This window comes from Staurois parvus, unplaced genomic scaffold, assembly GCF_062004578.1.
Source record: "Staurois parvus isolate SC_StPar_1 unplaced genomic scaffold, SC_StPar_1.0 ptg000456l, whole genome shotgun sequence".
NCBI classification, from domain to species: Eukaryota; Metazoa; Chordata; class Amphibia; order Anura; family Ranidae; genus Staurois; species Staurois parvus.
The window spans coordinates 1,318,347-1,341,753 of NW_028318252.1; the positions used below are offsets into that span (position 1 = coordinate 1,318,347).

Genomic DNA, 23,407 nt, shown 5'->3' on the forward strand with positions numbered 1-23,407 from the left:
ACGATCTAATTTGCTCCTGCAGGGGAAAAAAAATTCCTTCCTGATCCCCCGAGAGGCAATCGGATATTCCCTGGATCAACTTTACCTATAAATGTTAGTATCCAGTTCAGGGGCGGACTGACCATTTGGGAACTCGGGCAGTGCCCGAGGGCCCGGGGTCAGTAGGGGGCCCAATGAGATGCCCCTGGTACCTTTCACAGGCTTTTTTGGGTGTGGTTTGAGTGTGGGTGAGGACATAGGGGCCCCATGATCCCCTATCGCCCGGGGGCCCCATGAGTTATCAGTCCGCCCCTGATCCAGTTATATTCTGTGTATCTAGGAAAGAATCCAGGACTTTTTTGAAGCAATCCACTGAGCTGGCCAGAACCAACTCTTGAGGGAGTCTATTCCACATTCTCACAGCTCTCACTGTGAAGAAACAGTTTATAAGCAGTTACACCAACATTTTGTGTCCTTTTGGGATGAAGGTTTTTACATAGACAAATTAAAGCTGATCATTGTAAGCACCCCTGTCAGTAGTAAATGGTTTGTCTCAACCCTGTAACTGCTACAACTACAGGACAGCTTGTTCTGTTGAAAAACAGACTTACTGGTGAGATCACAGGTACAAATAAAGAAAAGAGAGCCTCCAAAAGGAATACTAATGAAGCCATCACATCTAAGAATCGGAAAGCTGCAATACAATAAATGTTTGTTTTGGGGTTCAATACTGCTTTAAATGCAGCCACATGAGTATCTAAACCCCAAATCAACAGCTCAGCAGTCCTTAGATGTGGTGAAAGATATAGATAAATAGGAGCCACACAGATCTCTTCCTTTTATGTGTTCTTTATTGAACCATCCATTATATAGCTGCTTCCACGATGTCCCTGCTAAAGGATCACCTTGTCTTAACGCGTTTCACTGAACAGATTGATCACGCCGTTTTGATGCCATTTCGGTGAAAGGTGTTAAGGCAAGGTGATTCCTAGGCAGGGGCATCCTGGAAGCAGCTACATTATAGATGGTTCAATAAAGAACACTTAAAAGGAAGAGATCTTTGATGTGCGGCTCCTATTCATCTATATCTTTCAACAGCAAGCGGAGAAAGGCGTTTTGAGCTACCATTCTATATGTCCATGGAGGCTGCACAAGTTCCAGGTCTGGCTGTAGGTATGGGGGTTTGAACCCCTAGATATGGTGTCTGCATTGCTTTTTTCTGTTATTTTTTCCCCTTTATTTTCATCTGGTGGTCCTGTCAATAAGGCATTTCCTGTCCTGAGGTGCCATCACCCACTCGCTGTACCATAGCTATAGAGAAGCAACATTGTCATGCTAGGTTACTCTCCTGTTTTGGACTACAGAACTCTAGTTCTTCCCACATGGAAGAAAAATATATTTGAAATATATTTTAAAAATATTCTTCCCAAATATATGAACATATATTTGAAATACTACAATTTTGGTCGTATTCAATATATATATGTATATATATATATATATATATATATATATATATATATACACATACTGCATGCATTTTTTATATATTACAAAATATATGAAAAATATTTTTAAAAATATATTTTTTAAAATATATTTTTAAGATTTTTTAAACATATAAAAAAGTCACTAAAAAGTTAGTTACCAAAGAAATGTTCCAATAAATACAACACTTCTATTATACCAACATCATTGCGCCAATATAATAAAGAGAGGAAATACACTCACTGGATGCTGCTATTATTAAAAAACTCAAAATAATAATAAAAATGTGAAAAATATACAAATCACAAATAATTTGTGATTTGTATATTTTTCACATTTTTATTTTTATATAAAAAAGTCATTTTAACATATATTTTTACATATATTTGTAAAAGCATTCCAAAAATGTAGAATAAATGTATTCTTAAAGACATACTCGAAAATTATTCAATGTATGCGTGCAGCACTGTGGCTAAATGGTTAGCACTTCCACCTGGCAGTACAAGGGTCATTGGTTCAAGTCTCAGCCATGGCACCTTCTGCCTGGAGTTTGCATGTTCTCCCTGTGCCTGCATGGGTTTCCTCCAGGAACTCCAGTTTCCCCCCACACTCCAAAGACATGCTGGTAGATTAATTAGATCCTGTCTAAATTGGCCCTAATATGTGTATGTATGAATGTGAGTTAGGGACCTTAGATTGTACACCCCTTGAGGGTTAGGGACTGATGTGAATGTACAATATAAATGTAAAGCACTGCATAAATTGACAGCGCTATATAAGTACCTGAAATAAAATAAATATATTTAATTAAATATATATATACTGTATGTTGAAATGCATTTTTATTGCAAAATATATGAAAAATATTTTTAAAACTACATTTTCAAGTATGTCTTTAAGAATACATTTAATCTACGTTTTTGGAATGCACTTACAAATATATGTAAAATTATATGTTGAAATGACTTTTTTATATGTTAAAAAAATCTGAAATATATATTTTAAAAAAATGTATTTTAAAAAATATTTATCATATATTTTGTAATATATATAAAAAACGCATTTCAACATGCAGTATATATATATATATATATATATATATATATTTAAATATATTGAATATGGCCAGAATTGTAGCATTTCAATATATCTGGGAGGAATATTTTAAAAATATATTTTTCTTCCATGTGGGTTTCCTCATCTCCATTGAGTAGTTCACAGAAGACAACTGGGAAAGCTGATAACATTTGTACCTAGCCTGAAAAAAGAAAACTAATGCAGCCAACACCTCTAAGGACTGTTTCTGTTCTTGAGTTTTGATATCCTTTAAACCAGTGCTGGGCATCCAGGGCACATGCCCCCCCCCCCCCATCTCCTGCCAAGTGCTCGAGTCCACTGACCACCCGGTAAAGTTAGTCCCGGAGTACAAGAAGAAAAGCATTGATGGAGGGCCAGCATGACTGAGCTTTAAAGGACTTGGGTCCAGGAGGGGGTAGACAATTTTTAAAGAAAACCATTCTTTACAGGGACTTATCAGATTGGTGGTTGGAATAGAGCAGGTGAGGTTTCAAGGGGGTGGTCAGCAGGAGGGTCTTGGGAGGTCCTCAGTCAGAAGAAACTTCCTGCCCTCCCTCGCTTTATACTGGTACCATTGGCTCACTGGCTATTTGATGGGCCATTTGTAATTTGTGTGGCTGTGTCGTGCCAGCTGAGGGGGGGGGGTATAAGGTCCTTGTAGGTTGTCATGGGGCACCAACATACATTGTAGGGAGAGAAACAGCTCCCAATATTTGTTATGGTGTACCTGTGGTCTGTTTGTCTCCTAGTCGGTGTTTTTTGCAGATGGAGGCCTATTGTTAAGTGACACCGCTACTAGCTTAATTTGAGACCTACTAGGACCTTGGGGCTCCATTCATACTGCGTGATGTGTTATTTATATGTTATTTATCAACGTGCCCTCCAGACAATTTCCCCCCCTTCATGACCAGGCCATTTGTGGCACTGTGCTACTCTAACTGGCAATTGCGCAGTCATGCAATGCTGTACCCACATGAAATTTATATAATTTTTTTCACACAAATAGAGCTTTCTTTTGGTGGTATTTGTTTTTTTTTATTATATAAATGAAAGAAGACTAAACATTTTGGAAAAAAAACATTTTTTACTTTTTGTCATAAAACATATCCAATTAAAAAAATTTTAAAAATAAAATTTTTTTCGTACATTTCGGCCAAAATGTATTTTGCTACATGTCTTTGGTAAAAAAAAAAATCCCAATAAGTGTATATTCAAAGGTTTGCACGAAAATGATATATATACTAGAATTTTTATTTATTCATTATTTATTTTCCCTAGTAATGGCGGCGATCAGGGACTTTTAGTGGGGCTGTGATAGTGCGGCGGATACTAACACTGAGTGGGAACTGACTGTCACTGACATCACCATTGACACTAATACAGTGATCAGTGGTAATATTATGCACTGACATTGTACTAATGACACTGGCTAGGAAGGGGTTAACATCTGGGATAATTAAAGGGTTAACTGTGTGCCTAGGAAGTGTTTAGGTGTGTGCTGTGTGCTGATTTTATTAAGGGATCTTGTTTTTTTTCCCCCTGCTTAGCAGGGTTACCTGTGTTCTATACAGAGCTCTGTCTGTGAATCACTGAGCCAATCAGTGGGTCCCAGCAGTCAATCATTGGCTGGGACCTGCTGATTGGCTTGTGCTGTGATGAATCACAGCACAGTCGGGTTGGCCGGCGCGGGTGCGCGCACCCCCTACCCAAAAGAGCTGGATCATGTACTAGGTACGTGATGCAGTGCAGGAGAGCCGCTCTGCATGGAGCAGGAGAACCGCATATAACTAAGTTATGCAGTCTGCAAGCAGGTAAATAATTTGTTATTAAAGGGTTGCTATGGCCATTAAACTCCTAGTATTATTATTATTATACAGGATTTATATCGCGCCAACAGTTTGCTCAGCGCTTTACAATATAACGGGAGACAATACAGCAACAATACAGTTCAATACAAGAGGGCTAGGAGGGCCTGATCCTGGGAGCTTACACTCTAAGAAGTAGTTGTCATATGTGGTAATTTAAAGGATAAGTTCACCTTTTGATAAAAAATAATAAATACACTTTTTTTTCCTGGTAAAAAAATGTGCATTTATTATTTTTTGTTACAGGACCCTGGAAACCATTTGAATCAGCGACCAGCAGATCACTGGTGCCATGCAGGTCTCCTGCAGACCTGTCAGTATATCTGCTTTCCCATATGTAGAGGCGTCCCTAGGGTTGGTGTCACCCGGTGCGGTAACACTTGGTGACAGCCCCTCTAACGATTCCCCGCAGAATGGATCGGATCTGCGGATCGAGCATAATAGATCGAACTCCGATCCATTATGCTCAATCCGCAGATCCGATCCATCCTGCGGGGATCGTCGACTTTCTTTACAACTTACCTTTTCTTGGAGTGGGTCCGGTGTAGCGGCAAGATGTGCCTCCCATGTAGATGTAACTCCGATCCATTATTCTCAATTCGCAGATCCGATCCATCGTGCGGGGATCGTCGGCTTTCTTTACAACTTACCTCTTCTTGGAGCAGGTCCGGTGTCACCCCGTATAGGTTGCATGCTGACGATCCTGCGGGGATTGTCAGCATGCAACCTATACGGGGTGACACCGGTATAGCGGAAAGATGTGCCTCCCATGTAGATATGTCCCCCCTGAAGCAACTGCGCATGACACGGTTGAAACCGGGACATATGCAGTTTCTTCAGGGGGGACATATCTACATGAGAGACACATCTTGCCGCTATACCGGTGTCACCCCGCATAGGTTGCATGCTGACAATCCCCGCAGGATCGTCAGCATGCAACCTATACGGGGTGACACCGGACCTGCTCCAAGAAAAGGTAAGTTGTAAAGAAAGCCGACGATCCCCGCACGATGGATCTGATCCATCCTGCGGGGATCGTCGGCTTGCTTTACAACTTACCTTTTCGTGGAGCAGATCCGGTGTCACCCCATGCGGTCGGTGTCACCCGGTGCGGACCGCACACCCCGCACCTGCCTCGGGATGCCACCCATATGGGATGTATGAGCAAACAAATATACCAGTAGGAAGAATCAATGAACTATCACAGTGCCGTGGTAGTTCATTGAGAACCACAAGCTGACAGCCACTATGGCTGTCAGGACTTGTAGTTTCTCATTCACAGAGGACTGTGAATGAGTGACGCGGCCAGGCAGGTGAAGCCCCGCATGGCCAAGTTTTTTTTTAATTTCGATAGCTAGCAGGAGGAGAAGATCCCCTGCTAGCTGTCAAGACGGGGGAGCAGAGGCCAGTCTATTCATAACATGTTATTACATGTTACAACCTGAATATGGGTGTAACATGTAACATGTTATGAATGGTGAACTTATCCTTTAAGTCATCTTTAGTACCCGGAGTCATGTATCAGCTGGCATCCCTCTATTGTGCTACCTTTAATAGAATTCAGAGCTGAGGGAAGCTTCTGTAGGCTCCTCTGCGGCTCTGTGAAGTATAGATTTCTACTTGTGTCCCCACCGTAGAGAACAGGGGCAGACTGACAACTCATGGGGCCCCCGTGGAATAGGGGATCAGTGGGCCCCTGTGTCCTTGCCCAAACTCAAAAAAGCCTATGAAAAAGGTACCAGGGGCATCTCATGGGGCCCCCTACTGACCCCAGGCCCTTGGGCAGTGCCCGAGTTTCCAAATGGTCAGTCCGCCCCTGGTAGAGAATAATTTCCTGTCCAGCTGAATATCAGGATGTGACAGGGCATCACTAGGATGGGAAGTCATGAGGAATCTGCCCAACAAGTGTCAGGGCTGTTAACCCAACTCCCTTCCATCAAAATATAATTTTAGCTAGAGTTAGAATTTAATATAGAATAGGGATCGGGTCACAATGTAGGGAGCTGTATAACATACAGTAGATCGCTGATTTTTGAATGCTAACATCCAATGAATCCCCTATCAGAATAAAACATAAAAAAATGTGTTTAAAAGAAAAGGGGTGCTGTTGCGCTTAGGAAAAAAAATTGTATGTATATGTGAAAAAATTGACTATATATAAGATACCTGTATAGCAGCAGTCCTAAATGTGAACTTCTAAACACACAATCTTAAATATTTCAAAAATGGACCGCGCTAAGGTCACAAATTGCCTAAATAAATTGTGCAATCTTTAAAGTGATAACAATAAACAAAATACAAATACAACAGTAATAGTCAGTCCAAACATGTGAATAATTGGTGTAATGGTGCTGTATCTTTAACGGTGATACTCCATACTGTGAAGCACTTGTCATTTCAATATGGAGTATCACCGTTAAAGATACAGCACCGTTGCACCAATTATTCACATGTTGGGACTGACTATTACTATTGTATTTATATTTTGTTCATTGTTATCACTTTAAAGATTGCACAATTTATATAGGCAATTTGTGACCTTAGTGTGGTCCATTTTTGAAATATATAAAAAAATTGTGACTTGCTGATTCAGCAGAAAAGGTTTCTTGACTAATGCACCATAGATAGGCTTGTCCACTCCTACTTCCACCATTACTGATCCATACCACTCCCCACCCCTTAACCAATTAAACTTTACAAAAAACATGACACCATTTGGAGTAAATGGCCAACATGGCCTTTTATTAACAACTCACATTTTAAATACATCAACCGTTCCTTATAATGGAAACCAAAGAATTGTTCTACCGATCAACTTCTGTACAACCACCCTGTTGGAAAATTTCGATGATCACTGCCAGCTAGAGTCATCAGAATACAATGGCTCAGTGGAGAGCGGACTGACCATTCGGGCTCTCAGGCACTGCCCGAGGGCCCAGGGTCAGCAGGGGGCCCCATGAGATGCCCCTGGTACCTTTTATAGGCTTTTTTGGGTGAGGTTTGAGTGTGGGCGAGGACACAGGGGCCCCATGATCCCCTATTGCCCAGGGGCCCCATGAGTTGTCAGTCCGCCCCTGGTGGGGAGGTTCACCCATTCACATCAGATGGGGGAATCAAGTCATTTTCTTTCATTCAACCTGCTGGTTCAACAAAAAAAATGAGTTGTCTATGGGCGGCCTTGGGCTACATTCACACTGGTTTCCTGTATTTGGTTTATTGAAATGCACAGAAATGATCTGGAATGAATGGACAAACTTTATGCTTGCCAAATTAAGTTCCTTTGAGGCTAAATGTATAAACATAGAAGAATGACAGCAGAAAAAAGACCAAGTGGCCAATCAAGGCTGCCCCCGCCTTTTTTAAATTATATATATATTTGTTTTTACAGATCTAGATCTACATTTGTCCCAAGAATGGTTGAATCCGCTTACTGATGCATGACTCACTACCTCTGCTGGAAGTGGAAGTCTATTCCAAGCATCAACTACTATTTCCATAAAATAATACTTTCTAAGATTTTCGTTTTGAAGTTTCCTTGTGCTAGTTTGAGGTCCTGTCCCCGTGTTCTTGATCTTGGTTTCATACTGAAAATACTGCCTTCCTGAACCTTATCCACTCCTTTCATGTACTTAAATGTTTCAATCATATATCAACTTTCCCTTCTTTCCTCCAGACTTGCCTTCAGCCACGTTCAGAGTATCTTCTCTGCCCATGGATGTACAGAATTCTGTTTTCTCCAAATGCAGCTAAACTGAATGCAACTAAATGAAGGTAAAGTATGAATTATGCAATTTAGGCCCCTTTGCACCCTGGCCATCTAGGTGTAATACACCTCTCTCGGAATTGTTTATGCATTCCAAACTGTTGTCCTTCAATGCCATTATAAACGAGGCCTTACAGAGAAGGAAAATCTCCAAGCTGGGAAATATTGGTGACCAATGATCAATCTTCCCGATCTCCACAGACACTCCAAAGTCACCTGAACTGCAAATCATTTTTAGGTGGGTCCAAGCAGTATGTTGTCAAGAGAACTGGTCATTCTAATTAAACATGGCCACACACCAAATTGTTTTTCTTCAACAGAACAATTTTATTTATTAACACAATCCTAAGATCGCCCAATACCTACGGAGGCACCAGGATTGGACACCATGGTCGTAAATACAAACGTTAGACTTGGCATTTACATGAATGGAGAAGGTAAGAGATGAGTGGAAGGGGGGAACATTAGTAATCAAGATGGGTAACTGGTCTGACTGAGGTTCCTCCCACATTGGAGGCCAGCATGTGTCTGCCCATCCCCACACAAGAGACAGTCACCTGCCCCAGTTGAAAACACTATTGACATCTATTATTATTATTATACAGGATTTATGGCGCCAACAGTTTGCTCAGCGCTTTACAATATAATGGGAGACAATACAGTTCAATACAAGAGGTTTAGGAGGGCCCTGCTCCTGGGAGCTTACAATCTAAGAGTCAGGGGCTAGTGATACAAAAGGTAATATCTGTGGGGGATGGACTGGTAAGAAGAGTAGAAGATTCCCTTGTTAGCTGATGGCAGGATAGGCTTCCCTAAAGAGATAGGTTTTCAGAGATCGCCTAAAAGTGAGCAGAGTAAGCGATAGTCTGATAAATTGGGGTAGAGAATTCCAGAGAATAGGGGAAGCTCTGGAGAAGTCCTGGAGATGAGCATGGGAGGAGGAGACAAGGGAGCTAGAGAGCAGTAGGTCGTGCGAGGAGCGGAGAGGACGGTTTGGGTGATATTTGGAGACAAGATTGGTGATGTAATTTGGGGCGGAGTTATAAATGGCTTTATATGTTATTGTTAATGTTTTGAATTTTATCCGTTGGGCAATGGGAAGCCAGTGGAGGGATTGGCAGAGAGGGGTGGCAGATGTGGAACGGTTAGTAAGGTGGATGAGTCTGGCAGCAGCATTCATGATAGACTGAAGAGGGGATAGCCTGCGATGAGGTCGGCCAATGAGGAGGGAGTTACAATAGTCAAGGCGAGATATAACTAGGGAGTGAATAAGTTGATTAGTGCTTTCCAAGGTTAGGAACGGGCGTATCTTGGAGATGTTGCGGAGGTGAAGTCTACAAGATTAATGCAGGCCATAGACGGGACAAAAAAATTGGCCGATATTCACACTGTTAGTGGGGTAATGTCGTCGGACGATTTTCGCGGGTCTTGTTGTTTCTTTTTATCAGTCATGCTGGAAAATCTACAAAAAACGGCCATTTTTTGTAAGCATTGGTGGCAGCAAAGACCGATTTTTCGTTTATCAGCCGACAATTTGGCCAATAAACGTCCCGTCTATGGCCAATCTTAGACAGCAATTGAATTTGGGGCTGAAAGGACAGATGGGAGTCTAGGATTACACCTAGTACCCTGGCATGAGGGGAGGGAATGATGGTTGTGTTATTGATCTTGATGGAGAAGTCAGGGGAGGGGGCATGGGCTGGGGGGAATACTAAGAGCTCAGTTTTGGAGAGGTTGAGTTTGAGGAAGTGGAGTGACATCCATGCCGATATGTCACTTAGTAGGTTAGTAATACGAAAGGAGACTGAAGGGGCGAGGTGAGGGGTAGAAAGATAGATTTGTGTGACATTTACTTTAGTCTCGGGGTCTCCACACAACATGAATATCTTTCTTCAATCCAATTTTTCGTCCAATGGATTTTTATTGATTTTTTTCATTTTACTATGTGCAAATACAATGCATAAGTGTACATAACATTGGTATAGGTGTTTTACAATGCCCATAGTCTGGGACAGCAAGGTTATCAGCAGGTAAAGTGTACAATCCACACAATCAGAATGTAGGGTGGAAGAGGGTTACATTGAGGATACAATGGAGACCTCACCCCCTCGGTCTCCGCCTGAATCACACACCTACTGAGCGACATATCAGACTGGATGTCACTCCACTTCCTTAAACTGAACCTCTCCAAAACCGAGTTTCTTGTCCTCCCCCCCAGCCCGGACACCACCCCCCATTGACTTCTCCATCACATCCAACAACGCCACCATCAGACCCGCCCCGCAGGCCAGAGTACTTGGTGTCATTCTGGACTCCAACCTATCCTTCCAGCCCCAAGTTCAATCTTTAACTAACTCATGCAGACTCCACCTCCGCAACATCGCCAAAATCCGCACGTTCCTAACCCCAGAAACCACTAAACAGCTCATCCACTCCCTCATCATATCACGACTCGACTACTGCAACTCCCTCCTCACTGGCCTGCCTCACCGCTGGCTATCCCCACTTCAGTCGATCCTGAATATGGCTGCCAGACTCATTCACCTTTCCAACCGCTCCATCTCCGCCACCCTCCTCTGCCAATCCCTCCACTGGCTTCCGATTGCGCAACGGATCAAATTGAGAATCCTAACACTGACGTACAAAGCTATCCACCATACTGCCCCGAACTACATCACAGACCTAATATCCAAGTACCGCCCAACACGCACACTCCGCTCCTCACAAGACCTCCTTCTCTCTAGTTCCCTGGTCTCCTCCTCCCATGCCCGCCTCCAGGACTTCTCCAGGGTGTCACCCATCCTCTGGAACTCCCTACCCCAACCCATCAGATTATCTCCTACTCTCCTCTCCTTTAGGCGCACCCTGAAAACCCATCTCTTCAGGGAAGCCTACCCCTCCCCCTGCTAACCTGCCGACCTCCTCCACTCTTCCTACCACTCCATCCCCCACAGCTATCTCCTCCTGTGCCACCATCCCCTCCCTCCTAGATTGTAAGCTCGAAAGAGCAGGGCCCTCGATCCCCTCATGTTTTGCATTGTATTGGTATTGTTCTGTCACATGTTCTGTCCCCCTTTGTAATGTACAGCGCTGAGCGAACTATCGGCGCTTTATAAATACTGTATAATAATAATAATAATAATAATAATGGTGAGGAAACTGTGGAGTAGCTATTGGCTATAAATGGCAAGTTGAAGGTTGTGTTCCTTCAATCCACTTTTTGAGACACACGGCTCATTTGTTGTCTGACGCCTGCATAACTCATGCTCATAATTCATTCTTAATGGCACCCCAAATGTGGTGTGATTTTGCGTGATCGTCGCATGACAAGATCTTGTTGAAATCACAGGAAATCACGCCTTTAAACAAAGGAGGTCCTTTTGGATGACAATCACGCATAAGGTAGCCCTATGTGTGACGTGGAAATGCATGAAAATCACACTTAAAAGATTGTGAGTGAACACTGGTTCCCGCTACGTGAGATGTGAACAGCTAGGATGACAAGCCTAATATCACAATGACATAAACTGACTCTTGACAGCAAAATGTGGACTTGACACCACTGATAATAATGAAAACCTGTCCATAATCAAAATTCACTAAAGCACCTGAAGATATAAATCTCAGTTTCTGCATCACCCCCTTCACTGCAACAACCTAGAAGTGGTTGTAAACCCTTACATATATCCAGTGAAGTGACTGGCCTCAGGTGATCAGGGGCGGACTGACAACTCATGGGGCCCCCGGGTAATAGGGGATCATGGGGACCCTGTGTCCTTACCCAAACTCAAAAAAGCCTATGAAAAAGGTATCAGGGGCATCTCATGGGGCCCCCTACTGACCCCCGGCCCTCGGGTAGTGCCCGAGTTTCCAAATGGTCAGTCCGCCCCTGCAGGTGATACACAGAGATGAAACAAATCCTCCTACACAAGTTGTACCTATTTATCTACGGCCTTCTGTCCCCTACATCTATTCAAAGTGCAGAATTTACACAGGATCTCTGAGCTCTGAAAAGCAGGGAGCGGATAGATGAAGTTACATCAGTAAGGAGAGCTCTGAGAGCTGATTGGAGGTAAGAGACACCCCCCTCCCCTCCAAACAGCTCACAGGAACAGAGCTAAGGCTGTCAATCTGCTAGATGTCTTCCCCATCACCATTTTTCTCTTGGTGTCAGGAAACCATATTCATGCTGATAGAAGAGGAACGAAGCAGCTGGCAGAAATCACACTTAGTGCTTTGAACTGAGACAAACACACACTATAGAGGGATATGCTTTGTTCATCTTTCATGTCTGAGGTTTACAACAACTTTAACTAACTGCTTCATTAATTCAGCTTCCAGGGCATTAAATACATTCTGATGACAGAACCTCCACTCTCAGTCTGATTTCTACTGTACAGGGGATTTTGAGACATTAGTATAAAGATAGACTTAAAGTGGAGTTCCAGCCGTTTAAATATTTTTTTTCTAAAGGCACCCATGTGAGAGTGGCAGCTTAGGCAATGCAAGTTAAGATCACCTGTGCTTGCAATCCTTTGCTTTCCTTAGAAAAATAAAATGACTTACTGAACCCTCATATTGTGAACGCTGTCATCTTAAGTGTGGGCACCTGAAGCTCACTCAGACATTCTTCCGGGAAATTGCACTTCCCATTTTCACTCCTGCGCAGTGTGAAGAAGGAGAGATCGCGCACCTGCGCAGTGTGAAGAAATCGCTGCAATCGCGTCACTTCCGCGAGATTTTGGTATTAGGCATTCCCTAGGACTGCTGGGATAGATGACTCCAATATCTCAGAAGTCCTAGGGAATGCCTGATGATGTGATCGCCTAAGTGGCCGGCACCGGAAGGGGAGACAGAAATTATCAATAAAAGGTATTTAGGAAAAAAATGTCTACATATATATTGCCAAAACGGACTGTGAAGAGGGAGACCATTGTCTTTCAGGGGAGAAAAAAAAAGGCTGGAACTCCACTTTAATGCCTCAGCAGTAATGATGATGATATAAAATGAAAGTGTACGCTGGAACCATGGATCTCCTGTAAGTTTTGGAAAGAGTGGAGAAGAGTTAGAGCCTCTGCCGGGTTTTAACTGTTCAAAACATGTATATTGGAGGCACTGGATTTGACTTATTAGTAGTTCAAGACAGAAGAAAGTCAATCGAGTTCACGTGGAGTGCAGTAGTTCTGGTGAGACCACTTTCCACAAAAACAGGGTGCATCTTATTCTAGGGGAACCGAAGAATCTAACAAGCATGCCAGACCAAAGAGCTAAGAATCCAAAATCTTTTAATATTAGTAACATGAAACAGCCAACATGTTTCCGCTTTCAGACACAACATGAAACAGCCAACACGTTTTGGGTTTAAACGCTCCTTCTTCGGGGCTTATACTGCTGTAACTGGGCTCGGTAGGGTGCTATTAGTAGTTGTATGGTTATAATAAAGAGCAGTATTGGCTGTATTGGTCTGCTATGCAACCTATTAATACTACCAATACTACTCTTTATTAGAGACACCCCCCCCCCCCCGATATAAATCAAAACTACATTACACAATTACACATTTCCATTTCTCCCTTGACCAACAACACTACAGGCATCTGGAGCGAGATGGATAATACATTTTTTCGCTGTCCAACCTTATGAAATTGAATCTGTGGAAATTTCAGAAAGAAGTAGCATTACACTTTAAGAGAAACCCCAAAGAAACAACTGAAAATAAATTTGTAGCATAATGCATACACTCCATGTTATATGATTGTATAGCCCAACTAACCCATGTAAAGCAAAGCAACATGTTCACATTGTTTAAGACAGATACAGATATATATATATATATATATATATATATTTATATATACACATTTCTATTGCATCCATTCTTCTTCTTTCAGCCTCCATCCTGTGCAAAATACGAGTCACTGAAGTCGTTGCTTAACAGGGTTATGGACTCCTCGTGTGTATGTGCTGATTGGACCTCCATTCCTGGAAGTAGCAGGTATTTTCTTTGACTCCTGGCACTGAAGAAAATGGCAGGGGAACTTAGGAGAAGCAGGTATGTCTCCAGGTTCCATGCTACTACCTCATCCAGAGGGCTTTTTTAACTTTTTTGGTAACAGCACCACACTAGTCACCCTGATATTAACCTTTTTTACCTAATTTGCGTCTAAGGCAGTGGTGGTCAACTTATGAGAAATTGTGGGGCTCAACTGTGGCCTTTGACATTAACAAGGGGACTCACATAATGTTCCTCCTACAACAGTGGTGGTCAGTGAATGAGGTATAGGGGTCTCAGTTGTGGCCCATGATATTACCAAACAGCCACACATAATATTAAGTATATTTAATGCTAGAAAGGACTGTCTGAGACTGTGGATGTGCTTAAGCAGATGGACAAAGACTGTGGAAGTGCTTCAGATGTGGCTGGAGACTAGGGACATGTTGCAGAAAACAGTCAGAGACTGTGAACATCCTTTCAGAAGATGGTTAAAGACTGTGGACAGGCTTTAGGAGATGGCCGAAGACTGTGGATGTGCTTCAAATGTGGCTGGTGACTAGGAACATGGTGCAGGAGACAATCAGAGACTGTGAACATCATTCAGGTGATGATCAAAGCCTGTAGATGTCATTCAGGTGTGAATGAAGACTAGGGACATGGTGCAGGAGACAGTCAGAGACTGTGGACATCCTTCAGGAGATGTTCTGAGACTTTGGACATCCTTCAGGAGATTTTTATAGACTGTGGACATCCTTCATATGCTGCAAGAGACAGTAAGAGATTGTGGACATCCTTCAAGAGATGGTCAGAGATCATTGATGTGCTTCAGGTGTGGTTGGAGACTAGGGACATACTGCAGAAGACAAGCACAATGTAGATATCCTTCAGGAGGTGGTCAAAGACTGTGGATACCCTTCAGGAATTATTCAAAGACTGTGAATGTGCTTCAGCAGTGGCTGGAGATGGAGGACATACTGAAGGAAACAGTCAGACTTTGGACACCCTTCAAGAGGTGGGCAGAGATCGTTGATGTACTTCAGGTGTGGCTGGAGACCACGGACATACTGCAGAAAATGGGAAGAATGTAGACACCCTTCAGGAGGTGGTCAAAGACTGTGGACATCCTTCAGGAGATATTCAAAGACTGTGAATTTGCTTCAGCTGTGGCTGGAGATTGAGGACATACTGAAGGAGACAGACTTTGGACATTCTTCAGGAGATGGTCAGAGGCTGTGGACATCCTTCAAGAGATTGTCAGAGATCGTTGATGTGCTTCAGGTGTGGCTGGAGACTAGGGACATACTGCAGAAGACAGGAAGAAGGTAGACACCCTTTAGGAGGTGGTCAAAGATTGTGGATGTCCTTCAGGAGATGGTTAAAGACTGTGGATGTGCTTCAGGTGAAGCTAGAGACTATGGACATACTGACGGAGACAATCACAAATTGGGGACACATTATTTCAGACTTTTAGAGATTACTTCCATTAAAGCTCCTGTACAATCCAGTGCTCCCCTGCTGCGGTTAAAGGGCTGCACAACAAGTACCAAGGGGCCACATGAGGCCCAAGGGCCACATGGTGGGCCACTGGCGCTACTTCTCATCAACTTAAATAGCAGGTTTTAACATTATATGCTTGATTTTTTCTTTAAGTAGGTGAGTAGCTATCCGGTATCAAGCCAGACTTCAGATAATTTCATTATCTGAACTAGAACTTGTATTAATCACATCTGAAGCAATCAACAGCCTATGGGCTTTTTTTTATATATTTCGAAGCCATGCTGTAAACGTATGCGGTTCTACTATTGTGTGTGTTCATGCTGCATGTGCAGGATTGGCGGCGTCAACGTGCCGCTGCTGCCGATCTGCTGGCGTATTGGGAAGGGAGGAGAGGTGCAGTCAATGTTGGCACTGCAGCAGCCCACACAGTCTGAGTCTTTCAGGTGAACGCGCAGAGTAAAAATAACCCAGGTGTATAAAATAATCTCACCAAAATAGACGCTCTGCTCGTTCTTCAGCGCAGGCATCTAAGAATAGAGAGGAGGAGGCGAAGGGGAGTGCGAGTGGGGGGGGGGATGAACAAAGACACGGGAGCGAAGAGGATAATGAGAGCAGCAAAGAGGCTGAATGTCGGAGGATCTGGCTGGATGCAGGTGCAGGGAGAGAGAAGAGAGAGACACGGGGTCGCATTGATTACAGAGCCTGAAGGGCGAAGATGGCCTCTGCTGTACCGCATCCTCAAGCCATTCTTCCTTTAGACGCTTTGACAGATGAGGCCTGATGAGGCAGATGTGCGCAAGACAGAGGGCAAGGAAATGCAAGGGTTCACCAATAGCAACAGATCACGTGCTTGTTCTGACTGCATTAGCTGCACTGCTAGACTTTGATTTAAAGGGCATGTCCTACCTCACACACACGCACACACACACACACTATGCAGCATATGAACTGCTTTGTCCGGGTTTGTAATGAACGTCCTTACTACTGCGAGCCATCCACGCTTCTCATGTTATAAACAGCACACGGATAATTCTCTTTCCAGCCTGCCATTGTGCAGACTGCATTGCACTGCCTCCTGGACTACTACAGATTATAACCATTGCCCAACGGATACAATTCAAAACATTAACAATAACATATAAAGCCATTTATAACTCTGCCCCAAATTACATCACCGATCTTGTCTTCAAATATCACCCAAACCGTACTCTCCACTCCTCGCACGACCTCCTGCTCTCTAGCTCCCTTGTCTCCTCCTCCCATGCTCGTCTCCAGGACTTCTCCAGAGCCTCCCCCATCCTCTGGAACTCCCTACCCCAATTTATCAGACTATCGCCTACTCTGCTCACTTTTAGGCGATCTCTGAAAACCTATCTCTTCAGGGAAGCCTATCCTGCCATCAGCTAATAATGGAATCTTCTACTCTTCCTACCAGTCCATCCCCCACAGTTATTACCTTTTGTACCATTAGCCCCTCCCTCCTAGATTGTAAGCTCCCAGGATCAGGGCCCTCCTATCCCTCTTGTATTGAACTGTATTGTTGCTGTAATGTCTCCCGTTATATTGTAAAGCGCTGAGCAAACTGTTGGCACTATATAAATCCTAAGAAAAATTAATAATAGCGCCTATGGTCAAAATTATATAACTTACTAATAGTGTACCAGCTGCAAAAAATCACCATATATAAAGTGTACCAATAAATAAATATTATATATGAATTAGTGTAGCGCTTGTCTTTAAGCACTTACTCAAGAGGTGTCCCAGCCGACACCAGCATCAACAGCATAACAGCAATCACATAAACGAGCCTGGCTACTCAGCACATGCGCAGTAGCTGGCAGCCAAAAACATAATGACGTCACATCAATCAAGCTCCGACCTACGCGTTTCGTCATCGACGTCCTCACGGAGCGCGTCCTCCGTGAGGACGTCGATGATGAAACGCGTAGGGCGCGTATATTTTTTTGTGGTATTGGCATATATATATTTTTTTTCTGGACTTATGATTTGATGATTTCTTTATATATATTTATACACATTTACTAGCGCAAATTATTTATTTATTGGTACACTATATAAATCCTGTATAATAATAATAATAACCAGACTGGTGTCACCCAGCTTGAGTCCTTTCCCAGCTGTAAACCCTCCGTTCTGCAAAAAGCCCTTATCGGGACGGTTTGGTTGTGATGGTTGTGCGGCACAGTGGCTTAGTGGTTAGCATGTCTGCCTTGCAGTAAATGGGTGATGGGTTCAATTCCTGAGCATGGTGCCTCCTGCATGGAGTTTGCATGTTCTCTCTGTGCTTGTGTGGGTGTGCTCCAGTTATCTCCCACACTCCAAAGACATGCTGGTAGGTTAATTGGATCCTGTCTAAATTGGCCCTAATATGTGTATGTATGAATGTGAGTTAGGGAACTTAGATTGTACACCCCTTGAGGGTTAGGGACTGATGTGAATGTTATATATATATGTAAAGTGCTGTGTAAATTGACAGTACCTGAAATAAATACTAAATTAAACCAGATGACACACTGAGAGATCATTAGAGTGGAATAAACAGATATTGATGAACTGTATTCTAGCATCTGGGTGCGCTTTGTGTATTTCTTGCAGATCTGTGCAGTAATCCAGTGTGAGACCTTACAGGAGCTTCCTGTAATAAAGACCGGTCATTGTTGCTCTCTCTCCATGTGCAGGGTGACTGGTCTTGTCTCCGCCCCCTCCTGTAGTTTTCTGCAGGAAGCCTGTGGTGGGTGGGGCCAGCTGGGCCTCTTCCACAGCTCTCTGCAAAGGCTATGTACAGCACAGTGATGGTGTCACTGTTATATTTACAAGGTACTATCTGGGTTTGTAAAGGCATTTTTGTGAACACAGATTGTTATTAAATCCTCCGTGAGTATTGGGGAGTATATTTAGAGAAATAGATTTGTGCTCAGAGTCAGGGGCGGACTGACCATTTGGGAACTCAGGCACTGCCCGAGGGCCCGGGGTCAGTAGGGGGCCCCATGAGATGCCCCTGGTACCTTTTTCATAGGCTTATTTGAGTTTGGGAAAGGACACAGGGGCCCCATGATCCCCTATTGCCCGGGGGCCCCATGATCTCCTATTGCCCGGGGGCCCCATGATCCCCTATTGCCCGGGGGCCCCATGAGTTCTCAGTCCGCCCCTGCTCAGAGTTCAATGTTAAAGAGACAGCAGCAGACATAAGGACAAATCAACATGTACTATAAAAATGCTAATAAAACGCACACTGGCTAAATGGTTAGCACTTCCGCCTGGCAGTACTAGGGTCGTTGGTTAGAATCCCAACCACGGCACCACCTGCCTGGAGTTTGCATGTTCTCCCTGTGCCTGTGTGGGTTTCCTCTGGGTGCTCCGGTTTCCTTCCACACTCCAAAGACATGCTGGTAGGTGAATTGGCTCCTGTCTAAATTGTCCCTAGTATGTGTATGTATGAATGTGAGTTAGGGACCTTAGATTGTACACCCCTTGAGGGTTAGGGACTGATGTGAATGTACAATATATATGTAAAGCGCTGTGTAAGTTGACAGCACTATATAAATAATAATCACAAGTTATATAATTAACTAGCATACAATCCACAATATATACAGTTCAGACAGCTCCATTAGATTGATGTATAAACAAAAATGGGTCTCTTCCTTTCTAAAGTGGTAAAGGATGGGGATGTTCACCCTCTATATTTGTAAATTGATGGCGCTATATAAGTACCTGTAATTAATAAATAAATAAGGCTGCTAAATGCTAATAAAATGCTAAGGCTCCTAAACGCTCCTAGCACTATTACCAGCGTTTTTTATCCAGCTCTTTTTTTTAGCAAAAAGCTAAAGCGGAAGTGCTAACCATTTAGCCAGTGTGCGTTTTATTAGCATTTTTATAGTACATGTTGTTGAAAAAACAGAAAAAAGCTAGAAATAAAGCTGTTAATACCGCTTTAGTAGTGTTTAGCATTTTTTTTCTGCTGGAGAAATGCTTAAAAAAACTCTACAAAAACAATTTTTTCTTCTCCTAGACGCTGAAATTCAAAAAACGCTAATAGCCTGCAGTACTGTGCATGGATCCATAGGAGACAACTATTTAGCTTCTAAGAGGAGGAAGAAAAATGCTAATAACAGCTTCTAGGAGCTTAAAGAAACGCCAGTGTGCATGGAGCCTAAACGTTCCTCCAGCAGCTAGAGCAGGGAGCCAATACATAGGAGGATTTTAATCATTTACAGCAAACTGGCAGTGTAACGAATGTCTGCAATGAGGAAGGACAAATGTGTGAGTATTTCATAGGAAGTACTAGGAAACAGGGGCGGACTGACCATTTGGAAACTCGGGCACTGCCCGAGGGCCTGGGGGCAGGAGGGGGCCCCATGAGATGCCCCTGGTACCTTTTTCATAGGCTTTTTTGAGTTTGGGCAAGGACACAGGGGCCCCATGATCCTCTATTGCCCGGGGCCCCATAAGTTGTCAGTTCACCCCTGCTAGGAAAGTCAATGATTCAGATTATAATGTGGGCAGCACAGTGGCTAAATGGCTAGCACTTCCGCCTGGCAGTACTAGGGTCATTGGTTCAAATCTCAACCACAGCACCACCTGCTTGGAGTTTGCATGTTCTCCCTGTGCCTGCGTGGGTTTCCTCTGGGTACTCTAATTTCCTCCCACACTCCAAAGACATGCTGGTAGGTTAATTGGCTCCTGTCTAAATTGTCCCTAGTATGTGTATGTATGAATGTGAGTTAGGGACCTTAGATTGTACACCCCTTGAGGGTCAGGGACTGATGTGAATGTACAATATATATGTAAAGTGCTGCGTAAGTTGACAGCACTATATAAATAATAATCACAAGTTATATAATTAACTAGCATACAATCCACAATATATACAGTTCAGACAGCTCCATTAGATTGATGTATAAACAAAAATGGGTCTCTTCCTTTCTAAAGTGGTAAAGGATGGGGATGTTCACCCTCTATATTTGTCCTGGTGAATGCTGTCACTGAGACTAAAAAATCCAAAATGTAAAGTTGTCACCGGATCAAGAATAAAGGGTAAACCTTCCAATGGAGACACGTGTTCCAGTGACACCTTTCTAAGAGAGGATTCCCCTCACGCTATGTCTACAGGACAGGGAGTAAAGGGAAATTTCTTAAATGGAACAACGGAAAAAAAAAAAAAAACCAATAGGGGTATTAACTATTCCTAAAGTTTTATAAAAGTTTTTTGCTTTAGATGACAAAACAAGCCTGTGAGCTGCACCAGCATGGCGGCTGCAGTGTAAGAATGGTACAAAGTTTCAGTAATGAGCCCTGCAGATGGAGATTGTTAATAAATAATAGGTGCAGCGCTCAAAACCTGAATATCTCTGAAACTGATATACGTGATAAAGTGCAAATAAATTAAAGTGCTGATGCAAACATGGAGATATAAAACCAATATATGAAAACATGAAGGTATAAACCAATATATGAATATATCACTGCCTCAGATGATTGACAATGATAAATAAGGTGACTGTTAGTGTAACTAAAGTGACTGATAACAATTGCACTGATATGGCCATAAAGTGACACATGGTCACCTATGGTGTCACAATAAAGTGACTGCTGGTGCTAATAAAGTGACAAATGCAATAAATAATTATCAATAGTATGGAAATAAAATGTCCATAAAGTGACAAGTTGGAGATCCGGAAATGTATGATCTCAAAATTGGTGATCCACACGCTATAATCAATGTTTTGGTGATGTGCCAGGTAAGTAGTAGAATTACGCACTCACCAGATGCGTAATATTAATACACATTTAGGGATATAAACAGTGGTCAGCGGGACGTCCCTTTAATGCTGTCTGCAACCTAGTCTGGAATCCCCCTCTCTGGGTCATCTGCAGTACCTCTGCCGTCCTCCTTGTAAATCTCTGTGGGTTGGTAAACTATCCGCTGCGCAGCCACAGCCTGGAGATGGAGATTGCTGTTGGCACTAAAGAAGGAGCCATGCTACTGCTTGAAACTGCTGGAAACAGCAAGCCGTCCATTGAGAGAGCCGTGCCACGACTCCTGTGCGCATGCGCGGGAGTGACGTCATCGTGGCTCAGCCAGTCAAACAGCCAAAGGCCAAGAACCTGGAAGGAAAACTGGGTGCAGATGGAAGCCCTGTAACATGGGTGTAATATGTAACATGTTATGAAAGGTGAGCTTATCCTTTAAAGTGGTAGGAAACTCTTCTTTAATAATTTTACCTACAGGAAAGCTTATAATAAAGCCTGTGGGTAAAACCGTTTAGGAGATATTCACCATTTCTGATATCCGGCGCATGAGCTCTGAAGGAACGGCATACCTGTGACGTTCCTTCAGAGCTGTGTGCCTTGGCCCAGGACTCCTATGCGCAGGAGTGACGTCATCGCGTCTTGGCCAGAGCTCTTGAACCCAGAAGGAAGACCGGGTGAAGAAGGAATTCCTGGGGAGCCATGACAGTGCTTTGTTTCAAGATAAGTCTTTCATAATATGCTGTTATGCAATGCATTATTTTGCAAGAGACTCTAAAGATGTTTTTTGGTGGTTTACTACTGCTTTAAACCCTCAGCGTTTTGTAACATAGCCCATTGAACACAATAAAATGAACATTCCCCGGGAAATTATTTTGTTAAAATTCCTACCCCGGCGCTTGCAGTTTACAGCCTTCAATGCTGCCGGCTCCTGCTTTCCCTGAACGTCTGGTCTTCACAGGAAAGAGGTAACACTAGTGCAGTCTCCAGCCAATCTGTTAGCTTGGACAAGAGGGGAGGGGGGGGAGAAGGAACAGGGGAGCACCTTGCCATCGTAGACTATGGGGCTGTGTGTTTCTATTGATGCACAGAGTGCTGGGAGATACAACTTTAGTCCTTGCATTCAAGGGTGGCTCCATGGCACTCAAGAGAAAGGTGCCACCATGAAACAGGAAACCTGGGGCTGGGATCATGACAGCAGCTTAACCTGGATCATAGGCAAGGATTAAAAGGTAAAGAAGCTGCATAATCAGAAAGTGATTAAATCAGCTGCTAAAGCATTTAAAAAAAAATTTAAATATCATTTTAAGTAAACCCATCATAAGAGAACTGGGGAGTTTACCATTGCCAATCTCAGTAACAAAAACAGGTAAAACTCCTTATCTGCATATTTGTCCTACATTTGTCCTACATTGAAGCTTCCTGCCTGGTGACATGGCAGCCAGGCAAGAAGCATCTTCAGATGAGAAGCTAAGCAATGGTAGCCTCCTTGCTCCTCTCCTAGTCCTAGAGCATGGTGGCCTCATTTGTTTCTTAGTTCGTCTATACAAAGTGGTTGGGTAGGTAGGACCAGGGGCGGACTGACAACTCATGGGGCCCCCGGGCAATAGGGGATCATGGGGCCCCTGTGTCCTTGCCCAAACTAAAAAAAGCCTATGAAAAAGGTACCAGGGTCATCTCATGGGGCCCCCTACTGACCCCGGGCCCTCGGGCAGTGCCCGAGTTTCCAAATGGTCAGTCCGCCCCTGGGTAGGACTTAATGGCCGCAGATGTGGTCGCTTGTCAATTAAGGAAGATGTGATTCTGGAATGTCAGGTAACCTGGGCTTTGTTCTACCTGGACATGTCTCTGGGTTGTGGTTTCTGTATCTAGCTGTATGCACTGTATCTTATTGGGTTGACACATACATTTCTTCTGGGACTTTTATTTGCAAAGTGGGTTAATACATACCCCTATTTGGCTCTTCGT

General features: G+C 43.4%; 1 protein-coding gene across 5 annotated transcripts in view; it reads right to left on the bottom strand.

The window, feature by feature from the left end:
* ELAVL3 (ELAV like RNA binding protein 3) overlaps positions 1-23,407 on the bottom strand; it is a 108,330-nt gene that overhangs the window by 65,522 nt on the left and 19,401 nt on the right. The gene's annotated exons all lie outside the window — the stretch shown is intronic.